The sequence below is a fragment of the Hemicordylus capensis genome, chromosome 10 (genome assembly GCF_027244095.1).
Source record: "Hemicordylus capensis ecotype Gifberg chromosome 10, rHemCap1.1.pri, whole genome shotgun sequence".
Lineage (NCBI taxonomy): Eukaryota > Metazoa > Chordata > Lepidosauria > Squamata > Cordylidae > Hemicordylus > Hemicordylus capensis.
This window is the reverse complement of record NC_069666.1, coordinates 14541523-14556777: the sequence shown is the minus strand read 5'-3', so window position 1 is coordinate 14556777 and position 15255 is coordinate 14541523. Positions and strand designations below refer to the sequence as shown.

Genomic DNA, 15255 nt, shown 5'->3' with positions numbered 1-15255 from the left:
GGGTTTTTAAAAAAAAATTATCATAGCATATAGGCTGAGGAAAGGAAGATTACTTTACTGACAGTTTATAGTACTGTAGCACAAGATAAGCAATGATGAGATCCAAAACCTGGAATGACAAGAGCTGGTGTCCATAAAGCAAGAGTTCTCAGAGCACCGAGTGTTGGGAAGGGAGGAGAGCTGGTCTTGTGGTTGCAAGCATGAATTGTCCCCTTTGCTAAGCAGGGTCCTCCCTGGTTTATGTTGAATGGGAGACTCCATGTGTGAGCACCTTTAGGGGATGGGGCCACTCTGGGAAGAGCACCTATCTGCTTGCATTCAGAAGGTTCCAGAGTCCCTCCCTCACAGCATCTCCAAGAACTCCCTCACAGCATCTCCAAGAACTTGGAACCTTCTGCTGTTCCCAGAGCGGCTCCATCCCCTAAGGGGAAGATCTTACAGTGCTCACACATCAAGTCTCCCATTCATATGCAACCTGGGTGGACCCTGCTTAGCTAAGGGGACAAGTCATGCTTGCTACCACAAGACCAGCTCTCCTCACACATGAAGAGAGTAGCATTGAACAACATACACAAACAGGCACTTTCCTTCGACAACTGAATGACTCTAACTGACCAAGAGAGACCTATTAACATCTCGTCATGCCTCTAGTGGCCAGAAGTGGTTACTGCGGTGCTAAGAGCAATGCTTTAGAACTCTCGCTTCTAACATTAGGAACATAGGAAGCTGAGTCCGAACATTAGCCCAATGTTCATTAGTATGGTCAATACTGACTGGCAACATGCAGGAGTCTCTCCCCCAGTCCTAAATAGTAAGAACAATTATTTAAAAACAGATGGACAGATCCAGATTTTTTTTTTGGAAAAAGTAATTCTCAGGGGTATTTGGGGGTGGGGGTGACATTTAGGGATCAGACTTTTCAGCATACATTGAAAAACAGTGTAATGCTGAGCTCCACAGCAAACCATCTATCTATCTATCTATCTATCTATCTATCTCCATCCATCATAGAGCTCAAGTTGCTGTATATGGGGTTCCTATGTGGTCACCCATCCAGGCACTGAGCAGACCTAGACCTGCTTAGCTTCAGCAAGGTGTCTGTATCTTGTGTTTTCAGACCAGAGGTGTAGGGAGGTTGCTGGTGGCCCAGGGGCAGAGTGCCCCCAGCCCCGCCCTCACATGCTGGCCTAACCCAGCGTCATCACCAGATACATGCTGTAGTGAGGGGCATGGCCTGCACCAGGAATGGGGGACGTGTGGCCTCTCGTCCACTCCCAGCCAGTGCTTTGTTCACTGGCTGCTGGATGCTTTCTTTCCCTCCCTTGGTTGGAGTGAGGGAAAGGAGGAGAAAGCCCAGCAGCCAGTAAACCAAGCATCAACTGGGAATGGATGAGTGCCTATGTTCCGCACTCCCAGCTGATGAATGCTTTGTTTGCCAGCTGGGTATGGGAGGGGGACAAGGGGGTGCCCAAGGGGAGGGGCAAGGGGCACCATGGTGGACATTTGCTGCCTTCTTGTCCAATGGTGGCTTCATCATTGTTTCAGACCATACTCTGGGACTGTAGTTAACAAATTTAGGACAAAACTGCGGTTGTACAAGACAAGATACATGTAGGTGTGCCCGCACCGCAAAGTGAAAGGCTGAAAGGCTCCGTGAGCCACAGAACAAACATGTACCTGCTGCTCCACCCAAATGTTGAAACTGAACCATCTCGTTCTCTCCATCTGTCTGATCTCTGGACTTCTCTCTGATGCCACAGTTTAGTACTCCCATTAGGAGTCACATCTGGAATTGGTTTCTCCACTGGGATTTGAGTCATACTAATCATCAAGTTGCCAACCTATTTATCCTCAGGTTTGGAACCCGAGAAAAGCTTACCTAGCTGCACAGCATCAGATGCACAACAGGAGGGAGCAAATTTTGACAATCTGTGCTGCCTCCAGAAGTGCCCTGGGGCACCCAAAAATATCTCCCTGAGGGCTGCACCACTTTGCACATTCAGAGCGAAGGCAGCGCTCTTTGCACTGCATTGCCCTTACTCTGACTTGGCTTTGTTTGTTCTCAGGGACATCAACATGTCACCCAATCTGACTGACTACACAATGATGTCGCTGCTCCCTGAAAGAAAAAGTCAGTGAAGAAAAAACATGGTGATGAAGCAATAGCTAATGCGGCCCCAGTGAGCAGGCCGAAAACATGATATAAACAAGATGCAACTGGAACATAAGAACATGAGGTTGCCACAACTGGTGTAGGCCTTGTCCAGTCGAGGATGGTAAGCTACTCTTTCTCTGGAACCTTCTTTCCTATGGCTTGTGGTAAAAATTCTTGGAACCTCTTCCCACGATTAGTGAAAAGGGCTCCAGAGCGGGCTGGGGGGAAGGCGGGTTATACTTACCTTCCCCGCAGATGATCCATACTGCATTGCTGGGCATGCTCCCTATGCGCCCAGATGATTCGCCATGCACCCAGGAAGTGGTGAGGGATGGGGGATGGGTTATGTCATCCTGGTCCCCAGAAATACCAAGATGCACTGTACGAGTGCGCGGTACAACATGAGGATCCCCCCTCCCCTCCCCAGGCTCCACAGTCTGGCAGCTGCGGCTGCAAGCAGCTGAGCCCGCTCTCCCAGCAAACTAAGCCCGCTCTCCCCGCAAAACCTCCCCAGGCTCTTCTCACTGATCGTGAGAAGAGCCTCACTGTGTTCTACCCAGGTTTGGGAGCTGTCTGTGCTCCCAGTTTTCAGTTGTGTGGAAGCAAGGTTGGAGGAAAGCGACCCAGGTTTCTCTCCTACCTTGCTTCCACAGAACCAAAAATAAGGGGCACACACAGCCCCCAAACCCGGGTAGGACACAGTTTTTGATGGCGTGAATGACCTCACTGGCTGTTGGTTAGGCTAATGATGGATTTGCACATGGGCCTTCCACATGGGCATATCCAGACTGTCAGGTTTGATTCCTTTTCTTCACACTAATGTACAGAATTGGCATGCGATTTTCTCCCATAAAGTAATTATAGCAGATTTCTCCCCATGTGCTAACTACTGTAGTTAACTACTTTATGATATAGGCTTCATCATTTCAACAGAGTGGGGTGAGGTGAGTTTAGGAAGAGAAGAGGAGGTGGAGACACTGGCTGACATGTGGCGCTGTGAAACATGGGTGGTTCTGAACTGCCCACACCACTGTGAGAGCCTTAAAAAAAGCCAGCACTCTTGCACTGAAGTCCTCTTGTGCAAATACTTAAGCTGGTGTGATCGCACTTCTGCGCTGCTACGTATATTGGGAATAATATAAATAACAGCACAGACGTATGACCGGGCCAATTTAAATATTTGCACAAGAGCACTCTTGTGCAAGACCACCAGCATTTAAAAAGATGCTCACAGTGGCATGCGCAGATCAGAACCACCTGTGTTACATTGCACAACGTGTCAGCCACTGCCTACAAATGGCCGGCATCCATAAATGGCTGGCATCCAGAGCAATGCACCATGAATGTGCCAGGAACATGTGCATGACATGTGCATGCTATAGAACGCTTTTCTAGTTGCTCTGCCTCAGACAAGCAGTGGGAGGACGTGAATTATGATGATCTGCGCTGCCTCCAGAAGTGCCTTGTGTCACCCAAAAATATCTTCCTGAGGGCTGCACAGCTCTGCACATTCAGAGAGAGGGCAGTGTTCTGTGCACTGCATTGCTCTTACTCTGACTTGACTTTGTTTGTCCTCAACAACGACACCAACATACCATCAAATCAGACTGACTATGTGATGATGTCACTGCTCCCTGAAAGAAGATGCCTGAGTTAAGGGGGGGGGGGGATGTGCTGAAAGAACAGCCAATTGGAATTCCAGCGAGCAGGTTGAAAACATGTACAAACAGGGTGAAAACTGGGGGACATTTTGGGACCCCTGAAAGCACTATGTGCACCCCTGAAATGTATGTAGGTGAACATCTGGTGCAGAGCTGTGCCCCAAGGCTGGTTGTGGGGCATCTTTGAGGTTTTGGAAATATGACAGGGTACTTTAGTTGGTATACGGAGCCTTTCAGGGCTGAACCTTCTGGAAAGTGATGCTGGTTCTTCTCCATAGGCCTTTCCCCATGCTTATGCTCAGCTGGGAACATTCATTGTACTGTTTGCATAGTATATAATTCCCCCAGAATGATTCATTCTGCTTTGACTCCTTCCCCCCCTCTTAACCACACTGAGTTTTAAGAAGCCAGCTCATACCCACTTGAGGATTGTTTTCTTGTCAATGCACTGTTGTAAACACTCCAGGTTTTTGTATGGTCTGGCACCTGATGGTGGCATTTTTGGTGTTGAACCTCAAGGCCTTGATTCATGGTTTCTGATGGCTGGTGGCTACTCCATGCCACTGGAATTTATGTCAGACCCAGTGGCCTGGCTGAGGGTTGAAGGGACCGTTGCTGTAGTCCTGACTTTGAAATTAAGACCAGATTTTTAAATATATATTTTAAAAAGCTTGCGTTTGACACTCACTGGGGAGGCTTAAGGTTATTCTGGTTGTTAGGGGTGTATACGGTAATAATTTCGTTTTTGTACGTCATTTGTTTTTGCTATTTAGTGACTCATATTATTTGTGCCAAGGAACAGAATCCCCATTGGAGGGCCAATGAAAGTTTCGCCCTCTGAGCAAATAGGAAGTGTTTGGGCCCCCATGGAGGAGGTAGGATTAAAGCCCCCCACCACCCATGGTCCCAATCCAGTTTGTCCCCCTGTGCATGCTATTCACAGGAACAAAAGCAAGCATGTCGGAGGCTCATGATTTGAGTAAGGTCATGCCTAGTTTGGCCCAACACTCTGGGAAGTTTTAAGAACACCAGAAAAGAACCTAAGAAAAGTCCTGCTGGATCAGACCAAAGGAGGGGAAGGATGCTGTGCAGAAACTGAGTTGGTGACGCTCTTTTTATGGTCATGGTATGAGTTATGTTGTTTAGCAAAATGCCATAACAAAATAATTGAGCAAAAGGGTTCAAAGAACACGGGGCCCCAGCTCCTGAAGGCCCTCCAACTCCATCCCTCCCTATTTTCTTCATTCTCTCCCTCACTCTGAGGGGCCGTCAGAGAGAGGGATGAACACTGCCCCCTCTCCCCTAGCTACGCCCCTGTACAAAGACAAAGAGCTTGTCGGACAAATGTCACAGTAGGGCAGGGCAATCCATTTAGGTCAATTTTCTGGCCGACAAAGCAAATAAGGGGACATGCAAAGTTGCTTAAGTATGATAGCAGTGAATGGAAAATCATACTGGACATGAAGTTTTCCTTAATGCTGAACTCTAGCAGGATTTTCTCGTGGTTCTTTAGATAAAGGACATTGAGTAACATGGTGGGGTATGGTTAAAGCACTCCTGTCCCGAACTGTGGTCTCAATCCAGGTTGCATTTATGGCTGTGGGCGGGTGGGTGGGGGAGATAATGCTAGGACCAATGATGAGTTAAGTGAGCTCTTGTTTGTCCCTGAGCAGGGGCCTAATCTTAATTGGGCAGATGTAGTCCAAGATCACGGGCTGCCCTGGGGTCACCCAGAGAAGAGGGGCCACCAAGGACCCCTAATCTATTGCCTGCTCCCCCCACCCGGCTGCCCGGCCACCACTGCCACTTCTCAGCATGGTGGCTTCCATGGTGGTAAGGGGCTGAGTCACCCAGCTTCTCACCTGCACAAGAGACAGCTGGGAAATGATGGGTACGCATGCACCCCAATGCCTACCATTCAGCAGATCAGCATCAGCAAGCCCGTAGGGGTGTGTGTGAGCAGCCTCATTTCGAGCCGGACTCAGTGTCAAACCACCGCCACTGCCAGTGGGGCTTGTAAGTACTAAATGACTCCCCTCCCACCTGCTCTACCCTTAGGGAAGCCCCCCTGCCCCTTTACTGGTTAAGGGGAATCCTCACCAGATTCCCTTTTACCAGTAGAGCTCCGAACCGGTTTGAACCGGTTCAACTGGAATCAAAACCGAGCCAGTCCGGTGCAAATCTGGTTCAGATTCAAACTGTGCCCATCCCTACAAGTCCGCTGGGAGGTGGCAGTGGCTGGTGGATACCAGAAGGAGGAGATGGAGCAAGAGTGGCACGATGTGCTAGTGTGTCTGTGTGTTTGGCGGGGGGCATTTGCAGCCATTGTTCTGTAAGTCGGGTATATTACTCACAATGTGAACCATCTAGGGACTTTTTGTATGGAGTGGTATATAAATAAACTGACTGACTGACTAACTGAATGAATGAATGAATGAATGAATGAAGTTGTGGAGAATGGGAAGCTTTGCGGCAGGGTTTTTTGTGTTGGTAATGGTGGCTACTGCCACCACCAATAAGTACGATTTAAACATTTTTGGCTGTGCCTATGGCATGGCAAAAAATAATGTGTGTGTGTGGGGGGTCAATGTTCACTTATTGAACATGGCCCCCTTCTGACTGCCTGAACGAGCCAGCATCTCATCTGTTTCAGTGTCATGTCCTGGGTTTTCTCTGTTGTTGTTCTTGCTCATTCATTCCCTGGTACATGGTATCAAACTGGCCACAAAAGCTCATTTGCTCACTTGGATCTGAGTTCTTCCCATTCTCCTTTTTCTGCAGAGGAAAACACAGCCTTTGTAAGCCTCACTTATGTAAGCTAGCAGGGAATGCCAAACTGAAAACAACTAGGCACTGAACAAAAAAAAAGGTGGGGGGGGAGGCGGGGGAACAGCCCTCCTCTTGAAAGCTAATTTTTGTCTTTCCTGGAGATCTATCTGCTAAGTGTTCCTGACCTTCTGAAAAGTATTTCCATCTCGCATGTTAAGTAGAGCAATCCTCTTAGCAGCAGGACATTTTGTGAACGCTTTAAACTGGGTTATATAAATGTATTTGTGTCCTGCTAAGAGCAAACTTCTCTTTGGCTCACAAGGAGAGATGTTGTGAGATTCGTTACAAGGTTCCTTGGCCATTTCTGCAGATAAGCACCTGACCCAGTTTGGGAGTCCATCCCAAGGCTATGGATACTAAAGGCTATGAATACCATTTTCAAGTAGTGTTTAAAAAGATACCTGGGCTTTCGGCTACTGCACTACTGTAGCTCAAACTTTAGCTTTAGTTCAAAAGGAGGAGCAGCAAGAGTCAGAAGATGGTCCCCAAGGGCCCTGTGGTGCTCTTACCCCTGGACTTCAGGGCCAATGTCCAGGGCCTCCACACTCCCAGGGCCCCTCCAAGTCTTCTTTAGTCTGTTCCAGGTGGGATGGTCACCGCTGGTCCACACTGCACTGAGCTGCCGAGTGTGATTGTGATGCTGTGCCGGGGGCAGTGGAGAAAGAAATTTGTGGGTGGGAATATGTTGAATTGCGTGTTGAAATAATTCTGCTAATGCATATTTGCATCAATATGAAGGTCGAGTGTGCCGTCAAGTCGATTTCGACTCCTGGCACCCACACAGTCCTGTGGTTGTCTTTGGTAGAATACAGGAGGGGTTTGCCATTGCCTCTTCCTGCACAGTCTGAGATGATGCCTTTCAGCATCTTCCTCTATCGCTGCTGCACGATATAGTACCAGCAGGGATTTGAACTGACAACCTTCTGCTTGTTAGTCAAGCATTTCTCCGCTGCGCCACTTAAGGTGGTTTGCATCAATACACCTGTTTTGTCTTCTTACATTCTTGTGAGTTCAGTTGCCGTTGGTGCCCTCAAAAACCCATGTGTTAAAAATACTGTAAGGCTCTCCACGTGAGCAGTGTGGAGAGCCTGAATGGGGTTTGCGGGCAGAACAGTCTTGACCCACTCTCCCCGAACACGAGCAGGTAGCCCTCCCTGGCCGCCCAGACGATTACCGGTTCTGTCACGGAGCTGGTTGGGGCAGTAGGGCTCGGGGGCCCATCGGGGGCCCCGGAAGTCCCCGAATGACTCAGCATTCTGGGGAGCCCTCCAACACTGGGAGGCTTGCTGCAGCCCCCGAGTCGGGAGGCCATTTGTGAATCGCTGCAGCACGGAGCGGCATCGCAGTGATACATGATCTGAAAAACGAGGTTAGCGGAGTGCACGGTTTTTGGGGCGGCGCGGCATTTAAGGGGGCCTGCTGCCGGGAGCCGCACAACTCTCATTGCAGCACACGACCAGCTGAAACCAGGCTGGGCTCCCTTACCCAGATTTCGCATACACGGGGAAAGGGGGGCTCCAAAGGCTTTTAGGTCCAGGCTCCAAAATTACCTTCGGTGCACCTCTACCCAAGGCCTTTTCTTGGAGGACAGTCCCCATGCCGTGGGTGGATGCCTGTCTTTTGCTGCCCACTGTTCATTCTTTGCAACCGCTGCCATCGGATGCTAGCAGTACACAGGGAATGTCTGCTTTTCACTGGCTGTTGTGGGGATTCCAGGTGCACAACAAAAGAGCATGCTCAAACTCTTGGAGGAAAGCTTGTCTTGTGGTATCAAGCATGAATTCTCCCCTTTGCTAAGCAGGGTCCACACTGGTTTGCATTTGAATGGGAGGCTACCTGGGACCTCTGTAAGATATTCTCTCCTTAGGGGATGGGGCTTGCATGCAGAAGGTTCCAAGTTCTCTCCCTGGTAGCATCTCCAAATAAGGCTGGGAGAGACTGCTACCAGTCTGTGTAGACCAGGGCTGCTCAATTTCAGCCTTCCTGCAGATGTTGACCTACAATTCCCACAATCCCTGTATTGGCCACTGTTGCTGAGGATGCTGGGAGCTGTAGTTCAGCAACATCTGGAGGATCCCTGGTTGGGAACCACTGCCTTAGGAGATGGGGCCATAGCTCAGTGGAAGAGCATCTTGCATGCAGAAGGTCCCAGGTTCAGTCCCTGGGATCTCCAGGAGGCTTTACCCACAGGGCTTCTGCCCCGAATCTCCTTCAGAAGAGAGTGGGTGCATTCACACACCAACCAAACTTACCCCGAAGTCCCTTCGAGATCCCTGGATCCACTTCACACACACATCAGGCTTTGTGATGCGAATTCTAGCTTATCTCAACGTATGTGCGGGTTTTTTAAATGCTGGTTTTCAACTACTTTTTCTGAAAACGCTGGAGCAAATAGGGAGAGGCACTGATGTAGAATCATTAGCATGATAGGAGGGATGCTCTATTTAGAAATACAGATATCGCTTTTTAGGAAGCTCTCTCCCCCCCTGACATTGACTAGAAGGAAAACACGGAACATGCCATGTGGACATGTTTCAAAACAAAACCGAGAGCAGAGGGGAGGGGCTGCTTCCCTCAATGCCGCGAATGTAATTCGAAGTGCCTTCGCTCAACATTTACCCTGAAGCCTGAAGCCAGGAATAACTCCCTGGTAGGGCTGGGAGAGACTCCTGCCTGTAACCTTGGAGAGCTGCTTCCAGTCTGTATAGATAATACTGAGCTCGATGGATCAATGGCCTGACCCAGTATAAGGTAGCTTCCTGTGTAAGACTGCTACAGGCAGCAAGACAGCTATAGCATTGAACAATGGAATGTTAGCAGGTGCTGATTGTCCAACAAGGGTGAAAAGAAGATGCGGCAGGCTATGAAATTCCCTCTTGGACACAACAACTGAAGGCCTCTCCTCCTTGTTGATATCTGGTCACCTTAAATGACTGTGAGGTCTAACTTGTGCCGTCCAGCTAGAGATGAGGGTGAAAAACAGGTGTGATGCAGAAGACCTGTGACTGGACCTCAGTGCTTTTTTAAAAATGTAGAAGTATATACAGTGGAAGGTTGAAATTTTTATCAGAGCATTCAGGTATTGGGGGAGGAGATATTTAACCCTTCCCAAAATATTTGCCGTATCCGTATCCGTATCTGTATCCGTATCCATGCTGTTTTCCTAATTTAAAGGTCCCCTCCAGAAAACTACTAATCACCTCTCTGGGGAAACAGAACAGGCATTGTATAGGTACGACTACAATAGATATTTATATACTGCTTTTCAACAAAAGTTCCCAAAGCGGTTTACAAAGATGTAAATAAATCAACAAGATGGCTCCCTGTCCCCAAATGGCTCACAATCTAAAAAATAAACATGTTAGACACCAGCAACAGCCACTGGCGGGATACTGTGCTGGGGCTGGATAGGGCCAGTAACCTATAATCATGCTGGTCCGGTTTCCCCAGAGATGTGATTAGTAGTTTTCAGGGGGTATCGATGTTCACTTTTGGGGACTCTTGTATCTGGATTTGATCTGGGTGCTGATCTTTGATTGTAATAAACTGAATTGAATTGATTAGTAGTTCATAGGTACCTCTTTTCCACAACCACCCCTGCCAGCAGGGCTAATAGTAGCATCAGTTGAGATGCTACTATTAAGAACAAGAGGTTATTTTGATTGAATAAATGATCTGGGGGAAAGGGTTAAGAACACCCCTTACTCAGTGCTGCTGCTGTGATCAAAATCAGACACACACACCCCCGCCAAGTTAAGAAGTGGCATTGGGAGACTTGATCCCAGATCTTCTGGATCGCCTCTGCTTTAGCCTTGAAAGCATGTCTTAGAACAAGGGTCCCAGCCTTTGGTCCTCGGACGGACATTGTGAGTTGGACTACAAATCCCATCATCCTCAACCACAAAGGCCACTGTGGCTGGGAATGATGGGAACTGTAGTCCAACAACATTGGAGGACCCAGGTTGGGAAATCCTGTTCTGGAACCTGCTACAGAATCCCTTGCAGCACAGAAACCTTGTACTCCATTACCACACTGGTATTAATTAAGTCATCATCTTGCAAGGGTAATGGTGGCGGTTATGGGGAAGCTTCACATGACAGAACGGGATAAACTTAGCGGGAGAATGGAACACTTATAAACAAACTATGCAAGTGAGAACAATTACCAGAACAGGCATCTTTTTTTGTATTTTGAATGCTTGGACGCAGTTAGTGCTATAATAATGGAATACTAGTAGCTTCTAAATGTACTCAATGACCATTTGATAGACAAGAGTTCCTTCATACATTGTCAGGTCCTAGCAGTGAAATACCACCCACCTCAGTGCTTAGTTTTAGATCCTTTCTTCCCATTTTCTTTTACAAACAAAAGTCTTCAACGAATCTGCAATTAACCACCGTTCATTTTTGCTTTCCTTCATTAATCTCATACCTACAGAGATGATGGTGAATTAACTTCATTCAAACATATACTAGTACCCTTGATTTAGGAGCTATTTCAGACACTTCCATGAGAGTTTGATTTTTCTTGCTTCAAAAGCAATACAATTCTAACTCCCCCTACCTCCCTTCTTGTTAAGACCAATTGGCCATCGAATAGAAAGAGCAGGAATGCCTACTTACCATTATTGCAGCTATCTTGCAGTTTCTTGGATTTCATTCTGACTCCATAGAATTTAACAAAGCAGTTATCTGAAGGATACACTAACAGGATTTTAAGACAATCACCCAGAGCAAAGGAAAGGTCAATCAGAAGATTGCTGGTCAAAAATAGAAGTGATCTGGAGAGGAGAGGAAAGTTATATTGCTGTGACATGAGCACTCTCTACAGCAGTTATTCTAGTAAAATTTCATCATAATATTTAAATGAGGGGAGGCGGGGCTCTTGCTGTTTAGATCCCTCCCAACTCTTGCACAGAGCAAACTCACCCAGAAGCAAATGAAAATAGATTTGTACAAAGTGGAGGGTTTTTTGTTTTTTGTTTTAAGAACAGAAGGATAGGTACAGTGAGTTAAATTAAATTAATTTAATTGCTGGCTAAACTCCTAGAGCCTAAATGAAATTTCAGCCCAAATAAATCAGATCCTGTCTTCATGAGTTGCTAACATAGACTCCCTGCTCTTCAGGCAACCGGAGCCTATGAAGGTTTATTCAAAGGTTTATTTATACTACTGAATCCAACAGGAATTACTCCCAAGAAAGTATGCACAGGAATGCAGGCTTAATGTGGCCAGATGCAAAAGGAAAGCAGAGTCGTCCCAATGCAGTGTGATCCTAGGTGTGTTTACTCGGAAGTAAGGTCACTGGGACTTGCAGCCTTCATAGCGGTGCAGAAGAAAGAACTTCAGCAGATACAGCTTGGCATACAGTGTTATCCCTGTTGAGATACCCTGCTGAGATCCCTTCTTTTATTATACTAACACACAGGGCTGGCTTAAGGCAAAGGCCAAATTGGCACTGGTCAGGGGCGCTGATGTATAAGGGCGCCGAAACTGGTGGCCGTGCCGCTGGCCTGTGGTGTCCAGCCACCGGGCAGCCAAGTGTGTGACCCATGGTGCTGGACAACCAGCACAGCCAGTCTCTCTGATCTTCTCTTGCATGGGAGTGAGGGTGCTGTCAGGGCCGGGTGCGGGCCAGCCTGCCTGTGGCCAGACCCGTCTCCCCCCAACCCACTTCCCCACACCTGTGCAAGCACATGATCTTACTCACTGGAGGCAGGCGAGAGAAGGCGGGTAGGGTTTATTCCACTGTAATGGGAGCCCCCGCTGCACAAGGACGAACGTGCCAGGTAGGGTGTGTGCCCTCTGCTCGCAGGTGAGTGTGTGTGTGGTGGGGAGCAAAATTGGCCAAGGGCGCCACAACCCCTTGAGCCGGCACTGCTAACCCAGCAGTGCCAGGATAGTTCTTTTGCCCCTCTTCTTTGTTACACCCCCAACCCCAGATTTATTCAGCCCCCTCCTTAGTGGCTTTTAAGGCCCTTCCTAAGACCTACATTTTTCACCCTTTGAGGGTTTTTTCTTCAGTTATTGCTATTGTTGTTGTTATTGTTCACCGCCTAGAGTCTTTGGAGGAGGCAGTATTTAAGAATTTCCAATCAATCAATCAATCAATCAATCAATCAATATGAGCATATGAACAATAAGACCTGAACATTGTATTCCTCATAAAATCTATATTCTCTCTCCAGCCCCCCTGAGATTTTGCACACATCAACGAGAGTACAAGTCAAACCATCCCTCCAAATCTGGTTACAATATTATGAAAAATGGCTGATATGCAACCATATAGATGTTTAAAAAGAACCTTTTCCCACCTCCAGATTATGTACCCTTTAAAAAAAATAACTGTTAAAAGATGTAGGACCTCTGTCATTCTTTGTCTCTGTCACCTGAATTGTTATCACTGCCTCTTGGCTTCTCCCCCCGCCCCCCCAAAATCACATTTACCAAAGTGACTGAAGTATTGTTTTACTCTGTTGTTCTACTCTAGATTTTAACGAATTTTGTTGTAAGCCACCATCAATTCATCTATGAAGAATGGCAGCATATACACCTTCTAATTAATTAATTAATTAATTAATTAAATGTGAATACTGGCAAAACACCTATTCCCTTCAGCAGTTTTTCATGCTTCATCTATCATATTTTGGTTATTAGGCTTGGCAGTATCATTGGAGGAGGAAGCCGAGGAAGAGCCATTTTGCCTCCATAAACATACAGCAGGATTTTTTTTAAGGCTGAATTGCAGAGGCTGGGTTCTGTTTAATCCTGTTTTTCATCATGTAGGCCACACTGCTTCAGCTGTTGCTTACCACAGCAGAGAATGTTTAAAAGTAGCAAAATATATAAATTGCAACCCAGAGGCTCTGCCTGTCCCTTTAAATGTAGCCAGAGAGGATCGCTTTGCACTCCCTGCCCATCCCCTACTCTTTGCCCAACTTTTGTTCTGTCTGCAGAGGAGCAAAACTAGAGTCTCGCTTGCTACAGCAAGCCTCAGGCACATACGGCAAAATATTTCAGAGATGCAGGCTGGAAGGCAGAAGCCTAGGGGTGCAAAGGAAGGCCTCAGCACCTGGTAGCCTCCCCTAAAGATAAGCTGCCTAGACTGAGGGAAGCTAGTGATGGAGATGGAATTCCAATAGTTAGCAGGTCTGTGTGTCCTTCTTTTCCTCAGTAGTAGAGGATTGGCCAGTTAACTTCACCTGGCCTGGATTATAGTGGGGCAATTCCGAGGGTAACAGAATCAGGTACGATACAACTTTTTAAAAAGACTGTAGCCACAAGCAAAATTTCAAGTTGATATTCTATATACCCACTGGCAAGAGAACATCTCTTACTATAAGGCCATATTTTAATAAAGCCCTTAAAAATTATGGATAGTGTCTCAAATATGCAAAATAGGTTGGAAACAGAATCAGAAATTTTGGACATCGTTTCTGATTCTGTTACTGACATATTTTGCATATTTAAGATACTATCCATAATGTTTAAGGGTTTTTATTTTTTAAAAAATCGCCTTCTAGTAGGAGATGTTTTCTTGCCAGTGGGTATATATAATTTTCATATATGAAAATTTGCTTATGGCTACAGTTGTTGAAAAAGTGGTGACATGCCTGATTCTGTTACCTTTGGAATTACCCAGTAAGCTACTGTGTCAAACTCCTGGTTAGAATGATTTGGTAATTCTCTTGTCTGTCTAAATAACATTGCAGTGCTAGCTCTGCTAGGAGGCATTCCCTCTTAAGGCAACACTTGTGAGCTGCATTTTCATCAGTATTTGTGTTAAAAATAATTAATCATTAAAAAAAAAAAGATCTGCTGAATCAAGGATACCTTCTTAGTAAACGGAAATGAATGATGATTAATCTTACTGCTAGCTGAGCCAAGAGGCACCTTTTCCAGTGGCGGCTCTCTTGTACTTAGCAGGGGGAGAGCAATTATCCCTTATACTTAGCAGGGGGGGAGCAACTATCCCAGTTCAGCTACAGGAAGTAGCATCATTCCGGTGGCTGTTGCTGACGTCTCCCTTGTGTCTCTTTATAGACTGTGACCTCCTTCGGGATAAGGAACTGTCCTCATTCCATTTCCTATACAAAGCACTTTCTGAACCTTTTTTCTTGGGTTGAAAAACAGTATATAAATATTCTCTTTAGATAATAATAAACATGGCAGCCCTGCTTTGAATATCTCAATTGTTTGACAAGGCCTCTCCAAGCCCAGGAAACAGGCCTGCCTGCTCCACATTACCAAGGAATGGAAAAATCAGCCCCGAGCCAGGGGGATAAGTGGTGTTGAAGGGCAGTGAACAAATATAGGTAACTGGCCTGCGGAAGCAAGTAAACCTGGCCATGTTGGGGTTTTTTCCAATATTGCATAATTGTGCCCAGCTGGCCTGGGTAAACTTTACCACCCACCACTGCTCCTATGTTGATACAGCTTCTTCTTATTATTATTTTGCTGGAGGAAATGATGTTTCCAAGGCATCCTTAGCTTAGGTGCAGCAATCTGGCTCCCCCCCCACTTCTTTTTTAGGTAATTGATACACAGGCTTCAGAAATGCTCACAGTCACAGAAGAGCAACAACGGAACATCCAGTTCGGAAAATATTCA

At 46.7% G+C, this 15255-nt stretch overlaps 1 protein-coding gene across 1 annotated transcript in view; it reads right to left on the bottom strand.

Moving 5' to 3' along the window:
- MAPK6 (mitogen-activated protein kinase 6) overlaps positions 1-11447 on the bottom strand; it is a 45770-nt gene extending 34323 nt beyond the window's left edge. The window contains exon 1 of the mRNA XM_053272162.1: positions 11269-11447. The gene's annotated coding sequence lies outside the window, so the exon portion shown is untranslated. The remainder of the gene's footprint in view (positions 1-11268) is intronic.
- Between the last annotated feature and the right edge of the window lie 3808 nt (positions 11448-15255).